Raw genomic sequence first — 24,741 nt, 5'->3', positions numbered from 1 at the left:
ACACAGATGTAAAGTACTGTTCATCATCTGCAATTGTTGCATCATTATGTATAGAGAAGAAATATTTGTATGCCCCAGTGTAAGTTATAGACATTACCACTGCCGAACATTATACAGATGCAGAGTTTTGTCCCTGAAAGTTCCATCACTATCTGCAATCATTGAATCTAAATGTATATGGCAAATATCTCCATATGGCCCATCACATCACCGTCGACCAATGGCCTAGGATGGGTATGATTAGCGATTCATCTCCAAAGGAGGAGTAGAGTTACTCGTTTTTTCAAACAATTTTTATGACATACATATGATTGCCCCAACTTCCATTTTAAACCTTGGTTTCTTTATATCAATCCAAACAGGGTGTACTGCCATTAGCTTCCGCAAAATCCTTAAATATAGAAAGCCTGAGTAACATTGACGTGTGAAAACTACAGCGGTCCATAGGAGAACTACAGTTCCCATGAGTCAATGAGGGTTCCATCTCTCTGACTTCCGGTAGTGCACCGGAGGTGACGGGTACCAGAAGAACCCTGCCCCCACGCTCCACCCCCAGGCCGGCGGCAAAGCGGAGCGAATCACCCGCATAAAGATGTGCTCGTCAGTCAATACGACGCGAGAGCCGGGGAGCACAGATACCGAATAGGTTAACCGCTGGGCAGGACCTTTGGAGCAGTAAGTCGGACATGCTTGAAACAACGATGGAGGTACTCTGGAGTTTAGTTACTATTTGAGCCCTAACGCAGGAGTATTCTACTTCTATTCTTATTTCCTCTGAATAGCGTTTGACTACCAGGCTAGCCCATCATGACCCCGTTGATACTTGCATTCCCCTCTAATTGGGTAAGGATGATTGAAAGTGTGATTGCAAAAAAAGAGGCACGAATGATATACAAACAAATACTGTCGAGTGAGTGTGTATTGACAAGGAATGAGGCACATATGACCGGAAAAGGAATACCGATATCACGAATAACAACTTTTGCATATGTGATACCACTATTTTGATGCATATGAATTGTGACACTGTTTGTTTGTTTTTTAAGCGCGTGTGGTGCACCTGGAATAGGCGAATTTCACTTTAAAGCACAAAATGTACATTATGTTAATACACACACTGCCAAATGGCAGGCTTGGAATGATTGATTCATTAAGGCTCTCCATTCTATGGTCACTTAAACATAGACCATGCATGAAAAGGAAATGTGCATTCATGCATGATGTGTACAGTTGCACTTTAGGATTGCTATTGTAATACAATATTTTTTTTGTCCTTTTCTCCTCACAGGCGGAATTTTTCGTTAATGGAAGAAGGGAGATAAGTATTCTCCCCACTGTGATTATTTTTACTGTCACTATTGTCACAAAGGTTGCAGCTTTCTGCACCTTCAAAACCAATATATAGGTCAGAAAAAATTGTTTTTGGTCTACACCAGGGAGGGAATTGCATTGTGCCCTGATGAAAGCCCAGGACCATTTTTGGCCACAAACCTTTGGGCTGAAACATGTTGGCAGTTGTTTAGGGTCTTAAGGGCATAGCCTCGCAAAAGTCCCATTTTTATCATCTTTTTAACATCCACTACATCCCCATTAATAAAGGGATACCTGGGGGGTGTAGTAGGATTTGTATCTTTAAGTCCCCCTGGCCTACATCTCCTAAGAGCTCCCTGAACTAAGGTTGAGCCCACCCTGACCTTTAGGAGTCAGGGTTAACCCGATGATGATGCATGACACCAGTAGGGTTTTTCAGGGTTAAATAACAAAAGGAAGTTTTTCCTTTCCCCTTTTTTGCAGTATATGCCACCATAAGGAGTTGAGAAGGCTTTAGGAGCCACATTGGGGTTCGGATACACTATTGTGAGTGGAGTTCAAATTGGTAGGAGGTATCCTCACCCTCACCTCTCTTACCCCTTCTCGTGGATAGTGGGGGGCTCTCCACTGCCACTTGTGGGTTACGATTTCTCTTTAGCACCTGAAATATAATATTTGACCGCCCCACGCAAGGCTTTTTGCCTAACCACCCAAGCATGACTAAGGAACTTAGCCATCCCACGAACAGAGAGGGCTTTTACATCAGACTTCAGAATGCGCAGAGCAACCCAATGGTTAAGCGTGCCCAGTTGTCTGCATATTGGTTTTAGCCATTTAGACCTTGCTGCTTTATACACTGGGCAAGCAAACAAAACATGGGCAACGCACTCCAAAGGGGCTCTGCAGCAGGGACAGTCTTCTGTTGTCTATTTGGGAAAGCGTCATTTTGCGGTTAGAGCATGAACGGGAAGCGTACCAAGCCTAAACTGAATAAACAGCCCTCTGTCTCCTGGTACCTGTATTATGCTCTTATATGGCGCAAGGCTTCTGCTCTGCTTATGATGATAGAATTCTTCTGTTATTCTTCCCACATTTGGCTGGCTAAGTGCCTGGCTGTCTATCCAGTCCCAGTAGACTTGTTTTAGGTCCGCTTTGCTAGGGGGATTATGGCTGTCCCAGGATTTTTTTAGGCCCAGGGCTGTCGGTGTTTTCCTGACATTTGTTATCCAGCTGACTCTATGGTCAGCATCTAAGCTCATCACCTCAGTTAGTGCTGTGGCGTTTTTATAAAGTTCAAGGGTCCGCCTTATGCGGGCCCAAAAAAGCAATGGGCGCAGCTTAGCAATGTCTCTAAACGACCGCCTGCCCAGATCGCACATTAGAGGTGTTAATGGGACGTTACGGGGAAGCATCACCAGGTACCTCAAAAACTTATGCTCAGATCAAACAGATATCTTCTACATTATCAAACCCCCATAGTTCGGCTCTCTAAAGGGCTGAGCTGACTGCTTTAGCATCATAAACCGTGCGGACCGGGGCAACCGGCCTGCTTTGGGAAGAGCTATGTTCTTTACCTAGTACCCCAACCACACGTTTATGGATGATAAGCATCTTAGCTAAGTGGGGCCTCAATGGCATTTTGTCTGAAAGTCGAATACCAAGATAGTCAAATGTACAGACTCTCTCCAAATGGGTCCCATCCAGCATAAGGTTGTTTCTAAATGGTTTATAGGGGTTGAATGTCATGAACTTAGTTTTTGAGGAATTGATGACCAACCCCCAAGAGTCACAGAAAGATTGGAATCTGTCCAGTAATTTTTGTAACCCTGCCTGGGTCTTAGACACCAGCAGGGAATCATCAGCAAAAAGAAGAGTCGGTACCTTGTCACCCACAAGGGCTGGAGCATCAGCTGGCTCTTCTTGTAAAATGCTGACTACCCCATTCACGTATAAGGAGAACAGGGTGGGAGCCATAACACAGCTCTGGCGGACTCCCCTAATGACGGGGATCTGTTCCGTCAGCTGGCCTTGTGTCCCCCATCTCTCCTGTGCGTAGTTGCCCTCATGAAGCCGGACCAGTAAATTGAGGATTAGGGGAGGGATACCCATGTCTCCCAGCACCTGCCACAACTTATTCCTGGGTTCCAGGTCAAATGCAGTCTTTAAATCAATAAATGCCATATTAAGGCTGCCCTTGCAATCACAACGACTTTCCAATATATAAGGAGCAGCCTAAATACTTGGTCGACCGTTCAAATGCTGGCCCTAAAGCCTGCCTGGTATTGAAAGAGGACATCTTCATACTCTGCTCAGGATTGGATCCTCTGTATCAGGACTCTGCCAAATATCTTCTGTATTGCATCAATCAGACTAATTGGTCTGTAATTTGAGGGGTCCTCTCTGGCACCCTTTTATAGATCGGGACCACCTCTGCACCCTTCCAGGATTCTGGTACTGGGCAGCCACTGGCAATGGCATTGATGAGTAGCCGAATATAACGTGCCCAATTTGTAATGTCTGCGAGGAATAAATCTGCAGGCAGACGGTCTGGTCCAGGGGCTTTGGCAGGAACTATCTTCCTTAGCGCGGCTTCTATTTCAGCCAAAGAAAAGGGCTCGCTAACATTGCCAGCACAGAAGGAATCTACGGGGTTGCAAACCCCCTCCAGAGGTATAATCTCCAGAGTAGAGCTTCCCAAAGTGATCATGCCAGTCTTGGCTCTCGATATAATTAGGAAGTAGGGCTGAATCCTTATTGCCCCGGCTGACTAGGGTCCAAAATAAATTGGTAACCTTAGCCAGGCTTGCGGCCTTCAATCCTGCCAGTGCGCTTCGCCTCACTTCATCTTTGCTTGATGCAAAGCTGCTCTATAGTTCTTTCTAGCTATCTTAATTGCAGGGCAATTCCTATTTCTAATCGCTAAAGCTAGGGCCTGCCTTTTTTACCTACAATCTTTCATGTACCATGAGTGCGAACTTTTAGGAGGGTCACCTGATTTGCTACTCTTGCTGGGTGCTTGGAAGTATGAGCTCAGTTGTTCCATTGTGCGTGAATGAATAAAAGGGATATCTACCAGCCCCCCTAAATCTATGGCTGCGGTCTGAAGCTCCAATGTATTTGTGGTCAAAACGTGCCGGATACCAGCATTTTTTGATTCTTGTAAGAGACCTTGCACCATTTTAAGAATCTTTTGCAGTTTGAAGGAACAACCTCTTTAGTAGAAGTGAGCATTTGAGTGCTCTAGAGATAGCTAGGGACAGCCCACGGGGTCTTCATGTTAGCACAAAGGGGGATGTGGTCACTATCGGTGGTAGTGCCCACAAACATGTCTATCATATTTCCCCAGAGCCTTACATCTAATAGGATGTAATCAATGCGTGACGGGCAGCTAACTCTGTTATAGGTATTTGCCTCCTGAGTGTCTGATGGAGTTCTGCCGTTGGTTGCCCTCAAACCGAACTCCATGGTAAGTGCATTGAGCAGAATTGCTAACGGAGTCCATCTTTTGACGGGTGGTAAGTTAAGGGGTGGGGGGGAGGGAACTGCCCATTTTCTGTTGTCATCCTCCACCCCCAGCACATCCTCTGTACGAAAGTGCAGTTGAAGTCTCCTGCAACCACGACTCTGCAATTGGGTGAGCAGCTAGCTAGGGTTTCTTCCAGAGTCGTGACAATAGGCTATGGTCTGCCCCCCTGGTCTCCCTAATATAGACATTAAACAAATCAACAGGGCCCCCCTCCCCCCGGGTCCCTTGATAGTGAACCTCAAGATATCAGGACTTGAACTTTGTTGCAAGATAGTTTGGCGGCCCAAGGCGATGTTCACCCAGACTATCAGACCCCCTGAAGGGTGCCCCCCCCCATGGTGATAGCTGGCGAACAAAAACAAGTATAACCTGATTTGTATAATGAAACCAAACTCTAGGTTTCTTGGAATATGCAGATATCAAAGGCCTCTATCAGTTCGCTCCAATGTGGGATTGACAATTTGCTATTTAACCCTGCCACATTCCAAGATATTATCTTCAGCTGGTGGTGTGAGGCTGAGGCGAAGCATGGGGCAGTACCAGCGGGTGTGTGGGTGCAAGAGGTTCCACCTCCTGGGCCCTCTGAGTATTGACAAGGGGGCTACTTGGACCCTTTGCCCCCAGGCTGTCTGCCAGTGGCTCAAGATCAGTGCATGGGGCTAGAATGTTATGCGGGCCATGTTTGGTGTTTTGAGGGATAGGGTATTGTTCCTGGTACAGAAGGAGATTTCAGTGTAGTCAGTTTATAGCTTCCAGGGAGGTCCCTCCCATTGGAGTGGCGGATGCTTGGATCGCAGGTGGCCTGCCCTCAGTGACTGTTGGAAACCATCTGAACTGTATAGATGAAGTATCCGGGGAGCAGGTACGATACTCTAGTGCAAGGGGATTTTCAGTCATTCCGGCCCTGGTCATGGTAAGCTCAATACAGTCCAGGGGTTGGGCGGGGGACGTACATCTCCGGGCTCTGGTGATGTTGTCTTGTATTACTGAGCGGCAGCTCCTGACATGGCGGATCCAGTGGATGGCTTTGTTGGTTAGAGAGTCTTCGTTTTCAGGGCGGCTCTTTGGGCCAAGCTTGGGGACATTAACCGTAAAAACATTTAACGGATGAGACGGGGTAGCTAGATGGTTCGGCTGTTGTTGGGCTTTCTCAGGGGAGCACGTTGCCAATGATAGGCTAAAAGATGTGGCATGATTTGTGGGGGCCTGGGCAGCAGCTAAGTTATAATCTTTTGATGTGTTAGTTTTGGGGATGTCCCGGTGAATGGTCTTAAAAGTTAATGGAGTATGCTTGGGGGTTCATAAGAGGGATGTAGAAGACCCACAGTCTGATGTACCCCTTTCCTTAGTGATCGGCATGCGTGCCAAGTGCGATTGTGGGCAGCATTCAGACAAGGGGTTTGCATGCTGCTGACAGGATAGAACCTTTGGGAGTAAAGATTTAACCAGGGCAATGAATTCTTCAATCATGTGTCTCATGGTGCCGATCTCAGACCTGAGTGTATTGACAAGATGGAATGTGTCCTGTGATGGTGAAATACGCTCTTCGTTAGGCTCTGTGGAAGGCGTACGAGATGGCTGGGATGAGTCAACCCTATGGGTATCAGGCATGTCCGCCAGTGGTGAAAACCTATTTGTGCAAGAGATAGAAGGGCCGGGTTGACACTCAGCAATGCAATAGGAGGGGTTTAAAGAATGAGAATCCCTCACCTGTGCTGCCATTGACTCCGATAATGTATCTTTGCTAAGTGTTGGGACCCCCTTTCAGGAGGGCTTGTGGAACATTGCTGGGATGGTAGATGGACGGAGAGGGCTAGTAGATTTGGGAGGGGACTGGCACTAGAGGTTCCGCTTCTAAGATGTCTTCACATTCACTAATGAGGGTGTCAATTCTATCCAACACGTAGTTGCTACCTGCGTGATTATGTGATTTCCTTGCCTTTTTCCCCTTGCCTACCCCACCATTAGCACCATTCCCTCCCCCTGTTCCCTCCATTGATTTTCATTTACCCATGTTTTATCCTATGTAGGGTGTTAATATCCAATCAATAGCAGTAGCCAAAAAAACATATCTAATACCCAGAGCACAATCAATTGTTAAAACCACGTTCCTAATTATGTTAGTAGGTTGGTAGAGTGTACGCCCAAACAGGACATTCCAGGTAAGGTTTTTTAACGTCTTGCGCTATACAGGGGCTCCACATATATCATAAATAGATCACACACTACCTCAATGGACTGATGGCAGTCTGCGACACAATCCAGGAACAAAATGAAAGAGGGGTGGCCCTGCCCTGCCTCTTCCTGCCAATGATGAGCAAGGACGTGACCGCCCTTGGCCCGGGCTTTGCCCGCGAACGTGCCGCATTGTGGGGGTTGTGGGCGCTTATAAAGCGCGAAGATGCAGCATCGCTCCTCCTTCCTGGGAGAGCAAAGGATCCTGGATGTTGAAGACCTCAGCAAGTGGTCACAGCAGGCGATGAGCACGTCCCGCACTGCAGGGGTCGTGGGCGCTTATAAAGCACGAGGATGCAGCGTCTCTCCTCTCACTTGGGAGAGCAAAGGATCCTGGATGTTGAAGTCCCCCAGCAAGTGGTCACAACAGGCGATGAGTGCGTCCCCTGATAATTCTAGCTTTTGTGCCAAATACTTAGGAGTATTGAAATGTAAGGATTTATGAGTGATGCACGCAATTATTTTGTGATATTCTTGCCTCATCAGTGAGCCAGTTCAGACCTTTCAGATCCAGGGAGATGTGCCTGTTCCTTTTTTTCCGGTGACGAGTCTGGCCACAGAGTTCAGAGAGGCCCTTAGAGGGGCCAACTTGTATCTAGGCAAGCCACAAAGTGTAGCACTTCCATAATCCAGCATAGACAAAATGAGAGCTTGGGCTGAAGATTTAAGGTCATCCGGGGGTGGAAGAGTTTTAGTTTCCTTAAAATGCTCATCTGATAACTTGCTCCTTTGATGGCAATACTTATGTGATCCTGCATTTATTTTAAATTTTTTATTTTAGGAGTTTTATATAGTGCTAGCTGGACCCGAAGGGTATCAGAGGGCTTCACAGCATGTACAATTATGTGCAAGTATACAGTACAGATAGTATGGAAGAACATGAGGGTTCGAGCCGGGTATAGATCGGACAAAGGAGCGAACGAGCAAAAGGGCGTGAAGGGAGCCGATCAAACAAGACGAGCATCCAAAAGGTTTCTTTGTTCAAACAGGACGGGTGACCAAGAAGTTTACTAGATCCGAGTCAGTGTTAACAGTCACAAAATTACGGTAAGATGGAGAGCCGGCTTCCTTGGCTCTTATCGGTTCGCTCGAGAGCGGTCGAGGAAGAGGACTTTGAGCAGGTTCTTGAATTTTGGAAACAAGGGGATCGTTCTGATGTGGGGGGGTGGAGTTCCAGATTTTTGTGGCGTTTCCTGCGAATGATTTGGCTGCGATTTTTTGCTTACGAGTTTTCAGTGGGATGAGTGGCAGATTGTGGGCGCTCCTAAGGTTCCTGGACTGGCCGGCCCTTTTGTGTTTGGCGGCCAAGTATTACGGTGTGCCTGTGTGCAGGGCTTTGTGCGTGAGGCAGGCTGTTCTAAAGCTGGCTCGCAGTTCAATTGGGAGCCATTTAAGTTCCCTGAGTGCAGGAGAGATGTGGTCGAATTTCTTAGTTCCGGTGACCATTCTGGCTGCAGCATTGAAGGTTGTTTTCAGGGGGGCGAGGTGTGATTTTGCTGTCCCAGTCAGGGCTGCAATCCCATAGTCAATTCTGGAGAGCACCAGTGCTTGGGTGGCTTGCTGAAGATCTTTGGGCGGGAGGAAGGGTTTTATTTTGTACAGTAGTTTCAGGTTGAGAAAAGCACTTTTGGCGGATCTTGTAATGTGTTTTTTCATGTCCAGTTTTGGGTCTAGGTTGATACCTAGAGATTTTACCGAATTCGCCAGGGTGAGGGTGCTGCAGATCGGAGCATATAAATTCTCCCTACTTCCACGGACAGAGTAATTCCACAGTCATACGCACATACACTCATCATACGCTAGGGCCCATCACACTAACATTCATTCTATTACTCTATCCACACTGAATATACGAGAGAAATCCTAAACAATCTGCATCTAAACCGAGGTCAATGCGACCTAATAGATCTGTCTTGAGTCATGATTTTAAACATTGAGTACACATTTGGAAATTCAATAAATGACAAAGAAATAACCACCCGACACTGTGATTCAAACAAAAGGTTATTTTATCTAAATTAGTTCAAATGAAAGTCAATCAATAGCAAAATCATTATTGTCATAGTTACCTATTCTAGCTAAATGTTGTAAAAGGGTCCGGACAGGTCTCTCAGTAAAGTCTCCCGAGTCGCCGTCCTCTCAATCAGCGTCGATCCTCTCGAGCATAGGTTCGGGAAGAAGTGGCCTTAGACCCTCTCTAGTCTAACAGTATTTATACTAAAACTTACATATAGAAAGTTACAAACAAACTTTAAACGTCCGTTGAGACATTGAGCAGAGCTAGCAAGAAAGGATGTTGACTCGCAACATTTAGAAAACCTCCGCTCTCGAAAATCTCAAAAATAAAAACACGGAAGAAGGAAGCACAAACTAAAAAATGTTACATCCATGAATGCTCTTCCTCGGAATGATAGTGAAGCCACCGCAAGTTTATCAGAGTTCATTGTGGCTTTATTCTTCTCCAAGGGCAACTGGCAGCAAGCCCGGAGCTGCTGTCCTCACGGAAACTTTTAATACAGTCAGAGGCCGAGGTCAGGTGGTTTCCAACCATATTCAGAGAGGCCTCTCTTCGTATTTCATCTACTCAAATGCAGGCTGTAAATATCGGCCATCTTTGATTAGGCCAAAACGGACCATCTTAATTAAAAGAAACACAAAACAGCGTTACCACATCGTAATGATTATACAGTGTTAATTGCCACTAATACCCTTATGTGTATGTAATTATCTAGCCATCTGCAACACAAGGAAGCATTAGAGCACGTTATTTTAAAGCGCAAACACATTACAAATAGCACTTTAGCCACACATATTTAATTAATCTGCTCACCAACTTAATTCACGTATTAATAAGGCAACATAAATGCATTCCCAAGTGTAATTCTTTCATTAGTAAAGTTGATTAATCAGAAACTTCAACAAAATTAATATTTAATAATTATCAGTAATTTTAATTATGACATATAAACATAAACTGGAGTTTAAATTTCAATAAAAAACCCTTCTCCAGCAATCCCCCCTTTGGTGATATATTATCACCACAAAAAACCAACACAAAAAAAAAATTTGTCCCATTTCTTAGGAGAAATTCAAATGTCTTTTTGAACAACATGAACATGTTACACACCAGTCTCTCTTTCATCCTCTTCTCTCGATTCTAAGTACACACTCTCCCTAAATTTCTCTAATTCAATTTCTTGTGGGTCTCTCTTTGACCTCTTTTGTTTCTTTTCAGTATTCTGTCTTATTATTTTCTTTTTCCCTCCCCTGTTTTTACAACACAAACACCCTAATCTTAGTATCAATAAAGCAACAATTATACATGTCAAAGGAAATAATATCTTACCAATTATGGTACTACCTATCTTAGCAATAAAGTTCTTAACAGCTACTATCTTATTAGCCAATTTAGTCCAGATACTTTCAGCTTCCAGTGGTACTAATTCTTCATGCAAATCAGTAATATTTTTGATATAGACCTTTAGATCTCTGCTTTCGTCAGGAATGTAAGTACAACAATGTTGAACTTTCAGCATTCCACAGACTCCACCCTCTTTGGCCAATAGAATATCAAGGGCAAGTCGATTTTGCATAGACATGGCGCGTAAGGCAACCATCTCCGTATCTACCAAAAGAAACCCTCCCGCGGTGCTTGTCGATAAGCGATCCACCACTGTTGACAGTTTCCGAATTCCATATGCATTTAAAGAAATTCCCACTGCTGGAATTAAAGCTCCAAAAATATCACCTACAATTTCTGACCAAGTTTCTCTTTTAAAGCGTGTTAGTAAATTAATCTGTTCTGCATCTTCTATTTTATCTATATGGAAAATCTTTGGAAAGACCAGGCCAACATAATACGTGCCATACCAATGGTCAGGCAACCTGTAATAAGCCTTATTCCCACAAATATAATACACTCCCGGGAAAACTGGATCTTCACCTCCCTTGAATCCCCATCCTGTTGCAACAAAGTATGTATCATGACACACACTAGTCCCAACAAAATAATTATCATATTGGGATTTTCTTCTGGTAATGTATAGTTTACCCTTCTGTGGTGCATCTAAAGCCAAAGTTGGACTGGCCCCATTCTTCAACTCCTTTCCCATCTCAATATCCCATATTGTCTCACTCATTTTATATTTCCCTGCCTTTTCATGCATGCTCACTCTCCTTCTCTCTACCATGTCTAGGAAAGCCTTTTCTTCTTCTTTCAAACTGCAAGTTAAATTGTTTCTAAAAATGTAATCTAATGTTAATTCTTCTGTCTCAATAAAAATCTCACCAAAAATGTTAGCTTCTTTAGCTGGATTCAGCTTTCTATTCATAGGCAATTGCCCAAAAATGTTATCTTTGTTAGACATCTCATAATCTATTTTCCCTAACAAATAAAAAACACTACTCAATACACTACATGAAATCCCATACGTAGCTGGAAGATGGTGATAAGTAACTCCTTCTGAAACGGATGCAGGCAAATGCATACAGACGTAGCAATCCCTTACTTCCATTGTCTTTACGTATTCGTACAACAACTTTGAAAAAACATTACTAGAAACATCATTAATTGACCTATCCTTATGTATGTAAATGTTACTAATTCTAGTTGGAACTACTTTCTGTGAACTCCTCACTATGTTAGTCACATTCTCAGTATGTATTCCAAAAGTGTCTATTGTAACTCTAAAAGTAACTAGTAAAGAAAGTACACTCCATAATAGCATAAATAATCCTGTACAGCAGCAGCACATTCTACACCATCTTTTCAAGAAGGTACATCTACTTTGATTATTTTCTGTGTTAGCCATGTTATTACTCTGGCAGTGTCTTTTGACTTAGCCTCTACTACTCCACTACTGAATTTCTAGAACTCTAGATTATTTCAAACAGCTAATTTTAGATTTTCTTCTTTTCACTCTTCTCCAAGTGACTCCTTCAGTTCACTCAATTTGGATTTTCATCAATTTTCACTTCTTCTTCAGCAACATCAAATTGTATCAGATCTTCAATATCCTGAGCATCTGACTCTTCTCCAATGTCAGTCAAGATAACTTTCAGGATTCCAATAGTTTTCTCCTCCTCAACCACTTCTTGTAAGGTCCCCTCTGGATTTCCTTGACTTTCTGCCTCTTCTTCTTCAGACAGTGCCACGTACGTCCATTCCGGTGACCTATACTTCTGGTTAGGCTTTCTTATTCTCTTGATCTCCTCTGGTTCTTTTGAGACCTTTTGTTTATCACCCTTTGATTGATTCTGACTGGACACCTCGTTCACCTGTTCAGCTTTCGATGAATTCGCTCGTGTCAGTCTGTACCTCAGTCTCTTTATCTTGTTAGGCCAAAGATCTCCTCTTACACTCCTCTTTGGTCTCACTTCTTTATTATTTCTTTCTCCGATCCAAGTTCTCTTTCTCAGAACTCGACCCTCTGATTTCTCATTCTCACTTTCATCCGATTCTGTTTCATTTGCCTCTGGTTCATGAACAATTTTCTTTTGCTCCACAGACTTTTTCTCCACCGATTGAGATTTCCCTATTTCTGTCCCTCCTCGGGTCTCCGTCACGCAATCTTCTTGCTGTCTACTTGTCCCTTCACCTAGCTTATCAGGAATGTTCCCTACACCTCCTCGGGGGTCTTCCGCAATCTGTCCCTCTCTATCTTCTTCTGACCCTGCTTCTTCAGGAGTAATCTCAAGTGGATTTTCAATCTCTTCATCTGACTCAGGTGTAGTCTCTGTGGAATTGCTCTTTTCTCCTCTTTCTTCTCCACTGCTTGTTGGAACTTCAGGCACTCCTACAGAATCCGATCTCTCCTCTGAAGCTCTCAATATTTCTCTTGAAGTCTCTCTCGGGAAGAAAAAAGAATCACCTGACTCTCTTTCTCCTTCCCCCCTTTCAGGATTCTTTTTTCTTCTCACTGGTTCAGTCTCTGCATCATCACTGGAATCTGACTCTTCAAAATACTCTTTACCAGTCCCATCCTTTGGATTCGGAACTCTCAGAGTATGACTTGCATGAACCCAGTTTTTCACACCAGCACACTTTACTGCAGTTGTCGTAGTCAGAATAACTTGTCTTGGCCTTCCCCACCTTGGAACCAAGCAATTTCTTCTCCTGTGCACTTTTATCCTCACCCAGTCCCCTGGACTCAGATAATGGGCTTGCTTCTTTTCAAGTGTAGTGGCGTCTTCTCCAACCTGGTGAAACACAGAATGAACTGCGTCAGCCAGGCCTTTACAGTAATCCAAAATCATGTCATCAGTTATTGTCATCAACTTGTTGACTGGCACGAAAGCATGTCTCATCGCTCGTCCCATCAATATTTCATGTGGACTCAACCCTGTGGTTCTATCTGGAGTAGACCTAATAGTCATCAGCACTAGAGGCAAGACATCAGGCCATTTCGTTCCAGTGGCTAAACACATCTTACCAATTCGGTTTTTGATTGTGCCGTTCATCTGTTCAACGACACCAGAAGCCTCTGGTCTGTATGCACAATGTAGCTTCTGCTGTATGCTCAATGCTTCACAAATTAAACCCATGAGCTCATTGTAAAAGTGTCCACCTCTGTCTGACTCAATTGTCACTGGGAACCCGTACCTAGGAATCAACTCTCTTAACAGTAACTTTGCCACTGTTATTCCATCATTTCTCCTAGTCGGATAGGCCTCCACCCATCTTGAGAACAAACAGACTACCACTAGAACATACCTCAATCTATTCACTTGGGGCATTTCAATGAAATCTATCTGCATTCTGGTAAAAGGACCTCCCTCTCTGCCTATTGTTCCTAGGCTCACCACTGTTTTCTTTCCAGTATTGAACTGCTGACAAATCAAACATCTTTGACAGATGCTCTCTGCAATCAGCCTGAACTTTGCATTGTACCAGGTTTGTTTAAAGGACCTAATCATAGCGTCCCTCCCCAGATGTCCCTGGCCATGATACATTCTTGCCATGGTTGATAGCATCGAGTTAGGCATGACTGGTCTTCCATCTCTATAGATCCAAACATGATCTGTCTCTCTTGGGGCACAACCTGCCTTGATCCAATCTCTCATTTCCTCATCACCTGCTTCATCCTGCAACTGTTTCACTTCATCCCATGTTTCCAGGACATTAGTAAACATCACAGAACAAAAAGACATTTCCCTTTCTCTTCCCTGGTTAATCGAATGATTGTTCTTTGCACAATACTGTGCTATGTCATTTGCAAAACGATTACCAAGAGTAACAAAATCATCTCCTTGTCCATGAGCAGCACATTTTACAACTGCTAGTTCTTTAGGCAGCTGTATCGCCTCAAGCAACTTCCCAATCACTTCAGCATTCTTTATGAGAGTTCCACTCGACGTCAAGAAACCTCTCTGTAGCCAAAGTTGGCCAAAATCATGAACCACTCCAAATCCATACTGACTATCAGTCATCACAGTCACTCTCAAATTCTTCCCAATCTTGCAAGCTTTCGTCAATGCCACCAATTCAGCTACTTGAGCAGATCTAACTCCTTTCAAAGGCGAAGCTTCCATAACTTCTGAAACCTTGCACACCGCATATGCTGCACTTAGCACACCATCATCAGTTCTCAGACATGATCCATCCACAAACAACACATGATCACTCTCAGGTAGTGGCAGATCTCTTATGTCTGGTCTGGGTTTTGTGCAGTAATCAAGCACATCCAAACAATCATGATCAACATCATCTCCCACATTCACATTTTCAGCATCTGGCAACAGAGTTGCTGGATTCACATTTACACATCTCTCAAAGGTCACATTTGATGCTCCCAGAATGATTTTTTCATATTTAGTCAGCCGAGTGTGTGACATATATTGAGTTCTACTTTTTGTCAAAAGGAATGCCACATCATGAGGTACGAACACCCTTACAGGATATCCCATTATTATACCCTCACTCTGTTCCAAGCTTCTGCATGTAGCAGCTACTGCTTTCAGGCAACCTGGCAAACCCACAGCTACTGGGTCAAGTGTTGATGAGAAGTACGCAATTGGCCTTCTCAGCCGTCCATGTTTCTGGATTAACACTGAAATTGCACATCCATTTCTCTCACTACAGTACAATTCAAACTCCTTTTCATAGTCTGGCATTCCCAAAGCAGGAGCTTCACACATTCTGCTCTTCAATTCTTCAAATGCTGCCATTTGTTCTGCATTCAGTTCCAATGGGTCTCTCACCTCACTTTTAGTCAATTTAATCAGTGGCTTTGCTATCAGGGAGAAATTACTTATCCACTGACGACAATAACCCACCATCCCCAGAAACATCCTCACTTCTCTCTGGGTCATTGGGGCTCTCATTCCTCTGATAATTTTGATCCTGTCATCAGTCACTTTTCTCAGACCTTTTTCAATATTGTGTCCAAGATAATGCACCTCTTTCTTGCAAAATTGCAATTTAGCCGGAGATACCTTTAATCCTCCATCTGCCAGATGATTCAATAAAGCTATGGTATCTACTTCACAAGCTTCACGTGTCTTCGATGCCACAAGTAGCTTTCAGGCATGACCAAACTCTCCAAAGACTTTTTCAGCAACTGATTGAATATTGAAGGACTCTCTGTATACCCCTGTGGGATACGGCACCATGCCAACATACGCTGTCCAAACCGAAATGCAAAAATCGGCTGGCTGTCATGATGCAATGGAATTGAAAAGAAAGCATGACACAAATCAATTACCGTGTACCATTCAGCATCATGAGGAATCTGATACAAAATCACTGACGGATTTGGCACAACGGGACAACATGCTACCACAATTTTGTTAACTTTTCTCAAATCTTGTACAATCCTGAACTTTCCATTGGGTTTCTTTAGCCCCATTATCGGTGAATTACATGGGCTACTCAGTAACTCTCTCAAAACACCCTGTTGAATCATCTTGTCAATTATAGGGGTTATTCCCTCAATTATCTCTGGTGTCAATCTGTACTGTGGGATATTAGGATAAACTATTCCTTCTTTCACTGAAATCTTCACTGGATCTACATTATTCATCAATCCCACATCTTCTCCAGTAAAGTCCCAAACCGCTGCTTTTCCTGTGTGTCTCAACTCCTGAGGCAAATCATCTGGATTAAACACAGCATATGTTCCAACAATCTCACTTTCTCTATTATCTAAAGTCATCCTGTACAGAACATCCTCATCTGGTGTCTCAAAAGCTATTCCATCCGGAGTACAGAAAATTGTGCAATTCATCTTACACAATAAGTCCCTACCTAACAAGTTCACTGGACTGGTGTCACAGACTACAAATCTGTGCATGTCTGAAAATTTCCCTATTCTTACCCTTACTGGTTCGGTAAGACGAGTTTTAATCTGTGAATTAGCTACACCAACCACTTGGATTGCTTCGTCCGAGAGAGGAAGATTTCTTATATCTGCTGACCTGACAGTTGATCTTGTCGCTCCTGTGTCTACCAAAAAAGTAACACTTTCCCCATTTATTTTCCCATCTACAAATGGTCCTGCCTGGTCTATTTCTAGAGTTGCACCAAGTATGCACTCTTCCTCCTCTCTTCGGCACCGTCAATAGTCCCCTTCAGACTCACTCCCCTCATTCTTTAACCAGTACTGTTGTACCGGGTTTGAACGTCTGTTTGTTTACCTGCTCATCATTGTAGAATCCGGAGTCCTGGTTATACTTCTGGGACCCTCTATTCTGCGGCAAGGGCGGTTTTGGCTCTTGACTCTGCTGTCTGACAACCTTCTGCTGTTGTTGCTGATGATTACACCCCTCGTTCTGCACCTGTTGATTCAATGATTTATTCTCATTACTCACTAATGGTGGATTCGTACACTCGGATCTCCAATGCCCCAATTGTCCACAGTTGTGACATGGGAACTTCTTCTTGGCCTCTTCTAGATTCCCCTTTCCTTTTCCTGTGCCATATCTGGGCCTATTTCCTGGATTATTTGCTTGTTCCACCAGCTGTGCTTCTTGTCTCTCTGCAACTTTCACCTGTGCCCACATTGCTTTTTCTTTCAGCTTTCTCTGTTTTGCCTCAATCTCATCACTAAAGTACTTTGCATGTCTCAAGATTTCATCAATCTTCTTACTCTGCCAATCAACTGTGTGCTCACGAATTCTCACTGATTTCAGGTCTCAAGCCATATACAAACCTGTATACAAAATGACTCAAATCCTTATCACCCAGATGTTCATCTCCACTAAACTGTTTAAAAGCCAGTATCAGCCTTTCAGAAAAAGCATGAACTGATTCTTTTGCTTCCTGATGTGTTCGATCTATCTTAACCCAGTCGGTCTCTTTAGGGGGTACCTTATTTTTCAGGAACACAATAACCTGCTCGTACTTCTTCATGACCTCCGGGTCTGGAGCTCCCGTTTTCTGATCTCTTGGGTATTCCTTAGCAGGCCAATCTACAACTATTTTACACTCTGCCCACAAGTTTGCTGGAACAATTATATCAAACAGACTATTCAGGTCAATCCACAGTACTTTTGACAATTTCACAAACCTGTCTACCTGCCTATACCACTCGACGGGCTTTTCTCTCAGTCGAGGGAAATCATTCGTAAATGACAAAATATCCTGTCTAGTCCATGGGACATGTACATATCCTCCTCCAGGAATCTCTCTCATAGGATAAGCATCCACTGTTTTTTCTTTTTCTCTCATAGGAAAAGCTGAGTAAGTCCTGTCCACTGAATCTTCCCTTTTCTTGTACCACCTATCCTTCCATTTTTCCACATCACCCCATTTTCGCAATAAGGCAATAATTTCCTTAATCTGCCCTGTTCTGCCAACATCATTTAAATTCTCAATGTCTTTGTCAGAGAAATCCACCCTGTAAGGCTTCTGCAAAGCTTTCACCTTATCCATGTCAACTCCTAGTTCACTCGCTATTCCTTTTAACCTGTCATGTGTACTTTTAGCCCTCCAGGTGATACTCTTACACATAAATAACAACTCTCCATCATGATGATTTTGCAACATTTCTGTAGGAATTGTTCCTGCAATAAGCTCCTCCAATTCTATGCGCAACCTGGCTACATCAATTGCCTGTGAATCTTTATCCTTCTTTTGAAGAACTTTCAACCAATCATTCAAATCCTCAGCTGTTATTTCTGTAGACCTTTTCACTGCACCCACTTGTTCTGCCATCCTCTATGGTTCCAAAATTGATCCTCCTAAACAACCAGTATTCAATCCTGAATTAGGCTGTACATCTGATCCTCCACTACATGTGTCATGTCTCAACTGTCTCAAATTATTTTCTCCCGTCCTCATTCCTGATTCCTCCAAAGAACAAGAACCAACCAAACCATTTCCTACATAGGGAACTGTCAAACCATTTTCACCCATTCTTTGTTTATCAAAAATAGGCATAACCGGACCTATGGTTACAGGCACTGCAACAGCTTCTAGATTTTTCGTTAGCTCTCGAATTTTCTCTGTCAACTCAGATGTCATTCTGGCTAATTCTCTTGTTTTCTCATCCCCAATTTGATTCTCTCTCTCTTGCTCTCTTTCTCTCTCCCTTTCCGTGAAAGAGCTACCACTTTTCAGATCAGGTGTCACAATTTCCGTTTTAACAATTCGCAAAGTATCTCTTATGGGAGTAGCAACCGGCGTTCTCTCTTCTGGTTCCTGTCTATATGGAGGTGGTCTCTTGTAAATCATGTCATCCAAGACCTCATCCTCAATCATTAGCCCCATACCTTCTCACTTCTGCATCAGGCACCTTTTCCGTACCCTTCCTCCCTTCCTTCTCTTCAACAGTTCTCATAGGATATAGTCCCTCTGACATACTAGCATCTCACCATCTCCTCATTCGATCATGATGAGTTTCACGATCATATTTCCTCCCAAAAATATACCTATAATTGCCTCCACTCCTCTGCTTTTCTCGCTCATGCACCTCATCTTCCCATTCCACCAACGCCTCAAACTGTGTCGGCCTTGGTCTAGGCTCCAGACACATCATCTTTTCCCGTAAATTTCTCAACACGGCCAGATTAAATGAACCATGTTCCGGGAATGCTAAAACACCATCTTCCTTAGTGTACTTAGCCCAGTTGTCTAACCATATACAGGTATGATACCCATATTTCGCAACCATGAAGGATGCAGGAGTTCTTGTCGGAGGTAGCAATTCACCTTCTCTAGTTATTATGTCTTTATCCTTATCGAACCACCTTTTAATTTTACCGAACAAGGATTTCTTATTCTTTTCCTCCGTTTGGTAATACATTTTAGCGTTTACCACTATTCTCTAGTCCCTTCCGCAACTGTACGATCTTTTGTCCAATAACAGCGCGACTCACACCAACGCACCAATCCTGGAGCGTTTACGTCACCCTGTACTCCTTCCAATCCCTGCGCGGCTCACACCAACGCACCAATCACAGCGCGAGCACTGTTCTAATCCACTGTCCAATCACAGCGCGGTCTGTCTCTGACGTCAGTAGTCACTGCAGTCGCTTCTACTCTTGTCTCCTGTCACTCGTCTACCCCTCCTTTACAAAGCCTTCTCAATAGACTCGGTTTCAGATTCTACAAAATCATTAGTTACAACATATAAACATCTCCATTGTCTGCTTCGCTAACCACAGAATAGTAAAGAAAGGTCTTTCTCACAAGAATCCCGCTTCTCTCTAGAACAGCGCTTACCTCTGCTCCACTACGGAATTATTACTTTCGTTGACACAGTAGCACATCCCTCTACTCTGCCCTTCTAACATGCATCCATTAACTGCTTCCTCCAGGAATGCTCCAAAGAGTCTCACAATCAACTAAATGCTCATACATTCACGCACTTTCACACCAGAAAATGTAGTACATCCACACAGAATCCTGCCTTTCCCGAGAACAGCAAACAGTCTGTCCCACTACAGAATTATAACACACGTTAACCAAGCAGCGCTTACCTCTGCCCAGTCCTTCAAACAAGCTCTGAGAATACCTATTACTTCTCCAGCAGTAAGCTTTAACGGCAAACCTTACGGATCCCTGGGACTTAAGACCAGAGTTTCACAGATAACCTTCGCTACCATACGCACTCCTTTTATACTGAAAATATGTCTCTAATAGTAACACACGACAATGTCACTGATTCCGAACCCAGACAATGCGACGCGCAACTTCAATTGTCACACGCTTTTCCCCGCATACGTACAGGGCCAACAATCCCGTCTTTCCAGAGAGCAGCACTCACTTCCCTCTGCCCTACTACGGAACCGTCACCAGCTCCCCACGTTCCAGAAGCCGTACACACTACATATAACTCAATACGACGACTTCAACATATAGTATTAGTACATATATCAACATCAATCAATAAATCAATGAATCCAAAAGCCTATGTACAAGCAATCTATCAGATCAAGACAATAATCTAACCATCATACTGCTACCAGGAAACTGCTGCAGATCGGAGCATATAAATTCTCCCTACTTCCACGGACAGAGTAATTCCACAGTCATACGCACATACACTCATCATACGCTAGGGCCCATCACACTAACATTCATTCTATTAATCTATCCACACTGAATATACTAGAGAAATCCTAAACAATCTGCATCTAAACCGAGGTCAATGCGACCTAATAGATCTGTCTTGAGTCATGATTTTAAACATTGAGTACACATTTGGAAATTCAATAAATGACAAAGAAATAACCACCCGACACTGTGATTCAAACAAAAGGTTATTTTATCTAAATTAGTTCAAATGAAAGTCAATCAATAGCAAAATCATTATTGTCATAGTTACCTATTCTAGCTAAATGTTGTAAAAGGGTCAGGACAGGTCTCTCAGTAAAGTCTCCCGAGTCGCCGTCCTCTCAATCAGCGTCGATCCTCTCGAGCATAGGTTCGGGAAGAAGTGGCCTTAGACCCTCTCTAGTCTAACAGTATTTATACTAAAACTTACATATAGAAAGTTACAAACAAACTTTAAACGTCCGTTGAGCCATTGAGCAGAGCTAGCAGGAAAGGATGTTGACTCGCAAAATTTAGAAAACCTCCGCTCTCGAAAATCTCAAAAATAAAAACACGGAAGAAGGAAGCACAAACTAAAAAATGTTACATCCATGAATGCTCTTCCTCGGAATCATAGTGAAGCCACCGCAAGTTTATCAGAGTTCATTGTGGCTTTATTCTTCTCCAAGGGCAACTGGCAGCAAGCCCGGAGCTGCTGTCCTCATGGAAACTTTTAATACAGTCAGAGGCCGAGGTCAGGTGGTTTCCAACCATATTCAGCGAGGCCTCTCTTCGTATTTCATCTACTCAAATGCAGGCTGTAAATATCGGCCATCTTTGATTAGGCCAAAACGGACCATCTTAATTAAAAGAAACACAAAACAGCGTTACCACATCGTAATGATTATACAGTGTTAATTCCCACTAATACCCTTATGTGTATGTCATTATCTAGCCATCTGCAACACAAGGAAGCATTAGAGCACGTTATTTTAAAGCGCAAACACATTACAAATAGCACTTTAGCCACACATATTTAATTAATCTGCTCACCAACTTAGTTCACGTATTAATAAGGCAACATAAATGCATTCCCACGTGTAATTCTTTCATTAGTAAAGTTGATTAATCAGAAACTTCAACAAAATTAATATTTAATAATTAATTATCAGTAATTTTAATTATGACATATAAACATAAACTGGAGTTTAAATTTCAATAAATTTTCAATAGAAAACCCTGCTCCAGCAAGGGTACCATTGAGGGCGTCAACGGCTTTGAGCCATTCTTCAATTTGGGGTTTTTCATCTTTGTTGGAGATGAGGAGTACTTCGGTTATCTTTTGATTGAGCTCCAGGTGGTTGATTGTGAGCCAGTGTTGAACCTCTTTGAGCGTGTCATTGAGTCTCTGGATGTCGTCAATGGAGGTGGTTTCCAGATATAGCTGCGTATCATCTGCATATAAGCGGAAAGGGATGTTAGATTTCCTGAGTAGTATGGTAAGGGGTTCAATGTAGATGTTGAAAAGCTGAGGGGAGAGCACTGACCCTTGTGGAACACCTCTATAGACGGGTTGGAGGTCGGACTCAAAGTTTTTTATTTTTATTCTCTGTGAGCGGTTGTGGAGAAAGGAAAAGAACCAGTGTAGGACCGTCTCTTGAAGACAAGCCCTTTCTTGTAGAACCTTGATGAGCAGATTGTGATCGACTGTATCGAATGCGGCCGATAAGTCTAGGAGGATGAGAAGGCAGCATTGGTCCGAGTCAAGTGACTTGTGTAGATCGTCTATGACATTGAGGATTGCGGATTCGGTGTTGCAGCCTTTTCTGAAGCCAGATTGATGGGGGTCTAGGAGATTGATGTTATCCAGGTGTTGGGTCAGCTGAGGGAGTTACACATCTTTCCAGGATTTTGGACAGAAGAGGTAAGTTCGATACAGGTCTAAAGTTATTCAAATCCTCACTGTCTAGCACTGTTTTTTTCAGCAGTGGCGTGACTTGACCTACTTTGAGGCAGTCTGGTACGATTCCAGAGCTCAGTGAGCTGTTAATGATCTTGCACCATAGTGGAGCTAGGACGAGCTTCAGGTCCATGGTCAGGAGCGGGGGTAGCTGATCCAGGGCGTGGGATGAGGGTTTAGCATTAGAGATTAGATTGACTATCTCTGCTTCCTGAATGGGAATGAAAGAGGACCAGCTTTTTGGGGGTTCATGGAAGCGCTATCATGAGTTTCAGACGCCTTGATCTCGATAGAGGGAGTGAGATTTGAGCCAAGAGAGAGATCGATCTTGGCGATTTTGTCGTTGAAAAAGATGGCGAAGTTGTCACATTGTTCTTTAGATTCCAATATTGAAGATGTCACAGGCTTAGATGTTTGATTCCTAATGATATTGAAGAGCTCTTTGGGTCAGTTTTTTGCGGTGTCTAGCGCAGAACAGAAGAAAGCTGTCTTTTTGTTCTTAATATGCTTTTTGTAATTCCTGCGGGCTGCCTGGATTTGATCAAGATGGAGGGCAGAAGGGTTGTTCCTCCAGATTCTTTCTGAGGCTCTAAGATGTCTTCTTTCTGCATTGATGTCAGTGGTGAACCATGATCTGGAAGGAATGGTCCTGGATTTTTTTAGTTTCAGGGGGGCAAGGTGGTCCAGGGTGAGTGTCATATTGGAGTTGTAGAGAGAGGTGAGTTCGGTAGTTGAGAGGTGATCAATAGTGCTGGGGAGGATCGAGCTTATTCTTTCTTCTAGGTCAGCGCGAGGGATCTGAGCTGTGTTCCTGACCCATTTGGGGGGGTCCTGCTTGGGGTTTGAGTTAGGACCGTTTGGTTGATGTGGAAAAGAATGATGTGCTGGTCGGACCAGTCTACGGGAATGATGTGGTTGATGGTGATTGCGTTGCTTTCGGTAATAATTGCGTCTAGGATTGCTCCTCTATGGTGCGTTTCTTCTGAGCAATGTTGGGTCAGATTGTTTTCTAGAAGGAGGCTGTTTAGGGATTGAATGAGCTGATTTTTTGTTTCATTCCATCTTAGATTGAGGTCGCCAAGAATTATGTTGTTAGAGTTGCCGAGTGCGCAATGGGCATTCAGGTCAGAGAGGTGTTCCCCAAATTCGTTGGAGTTGCCTGGGGGGTGGCACAGGAGATGACAAAGTAAAGGCCTGTTAGCGCATGTCTTGATGTTGACTGAGAAAAACTCAAAGGAGCTATACAAGCAGGAGGTAGTTTCCGTGATGGAGATGTTGTTCTTGTGAATGATTGCTATGCCCCCGCCCCTATGCACTTGTCTAACTTTGTTGATCATTGTGAATCCGGGAGGCACCAGCATATCCATGCTGGAGTGAGAGATATTGCTTAGCCAGGTCTCTGTGATGAAAGCTATGTCTATATCATGGGAGAGGATGGCTTCTGCTAGTTCTGTTGCATGTTTAGAGGCAGATGTGCAGTTTATGAGCATGCAGTTAATGGGGGGTCCTTCTTCGTTCCTGTTCTTAATAGATTGGGCTCTAGGTAGGGAGGTTAGGTGAACTGGGGGTCTGGGCACTCTTGGAATGGGTTGATCTCTTCCAACTCCCGTAATTACTTGGATCGTGGATTTGGAGGAGAAGTTCCAAGGGGGGTCATAGGTTGAGGCTAGTAGTGCCGCTTCTTGAGAGTAAAGTGTGGATTTTGCTCTTCTGGGTCTTTCTGAGCGACTCTCGGTCCCAGATTTGTTGGACGAGTGTCGGGATCTGGGGGGGACAAGAGGCCCACTGAGGGGTGGTACCTTACCCCGCCTGGGTTGGGAGAGAATTGGCGGAGCGGTAGAGTGTTGAGTGGGCTTTCAGATTTTGGCCAGGATGGATAGGGTTTCATTCAGGCCTCGTATCAAGATTTCAAGCTGAGATTCTAGGAGGTTGAGGCATTGCGTCATGTTATCCAAGGTGGGAGGAAGGGTGTCAGGGGCAGCATTGCCCGAGGGGGAGAGGGGTGGGGCCCAGTCATGTTGGTTAATGGAGGAGGGGCAGCCCAGATTGTTTCTGGGAGGACTCAGGGGTAGGAGGAGTACTGGCTCGGGACGAGAGTCACGCCTTGTGTGACCTAGGGGCGGGGAGGGGCTGTGAGGAGGCTGAGCTTGGGGGTAATGCTCGTTTCTGGATGGCTGGTAGGGATGGGAGGGGAGGCAAGGGTGGGAGGGTCGTATGCCAGAGGGAGTGGGATCA

The 24,741-nt window shown here is 43.9% G+C and overlaps 1 long non-coding RNA gene across 4 annotated transcripts in view; it reads right to left on the bottom strand.

The window, feature by feature from the left end:
- Nucleotides 1–9,115: 9,115 nt before the first annotated feature.
- The window catches only part of LOC146812281 (uncharacterized), a 272,606-nt gene continuing 256,980 nt past the window's right edge, over nt 9,116–24,741 (bottom strand). For all 4 annotated transcript variants that reach the window (XR_014965899.1, XR_014965898.1, XR_014965897.1 and 1 more), the window contains 4 exons: nt 21,804–22,001; nt 20,839–21,406; nt 16,706–16,846; nt 9,116–9,709 (listed from right to left, as the gene is read on the bottom strand). This is a non-coding gene — a long non-coding RNA (uncharacterized LOC146812281). The remainder of the gene's footprint in view (nt 9,710–16,705; nt 16,847–20,838; nt 21,407–21,803; nt 22,002–24,741) is intronic.

The sequence above is a fragment of the Triturus cristatus genome, chromosome 7 (genome assembly GCF_964204655.1).
Source record: "Triturus cristatus chromosome 7, aTriCri1.1, whole genome shotgun sequence".
Classification (NCBI taxonomy): Eukaryota; Metazoa; Chordata; class Amphibia; order Caudata; family Salamandridae; genus Triturus; species Triturus cristatus.
The sequence above is the reverse complement of the archived record's forward strand: the minus strand, read 5'-3'. Positions and strand labels throughout refer to the sequence as shown.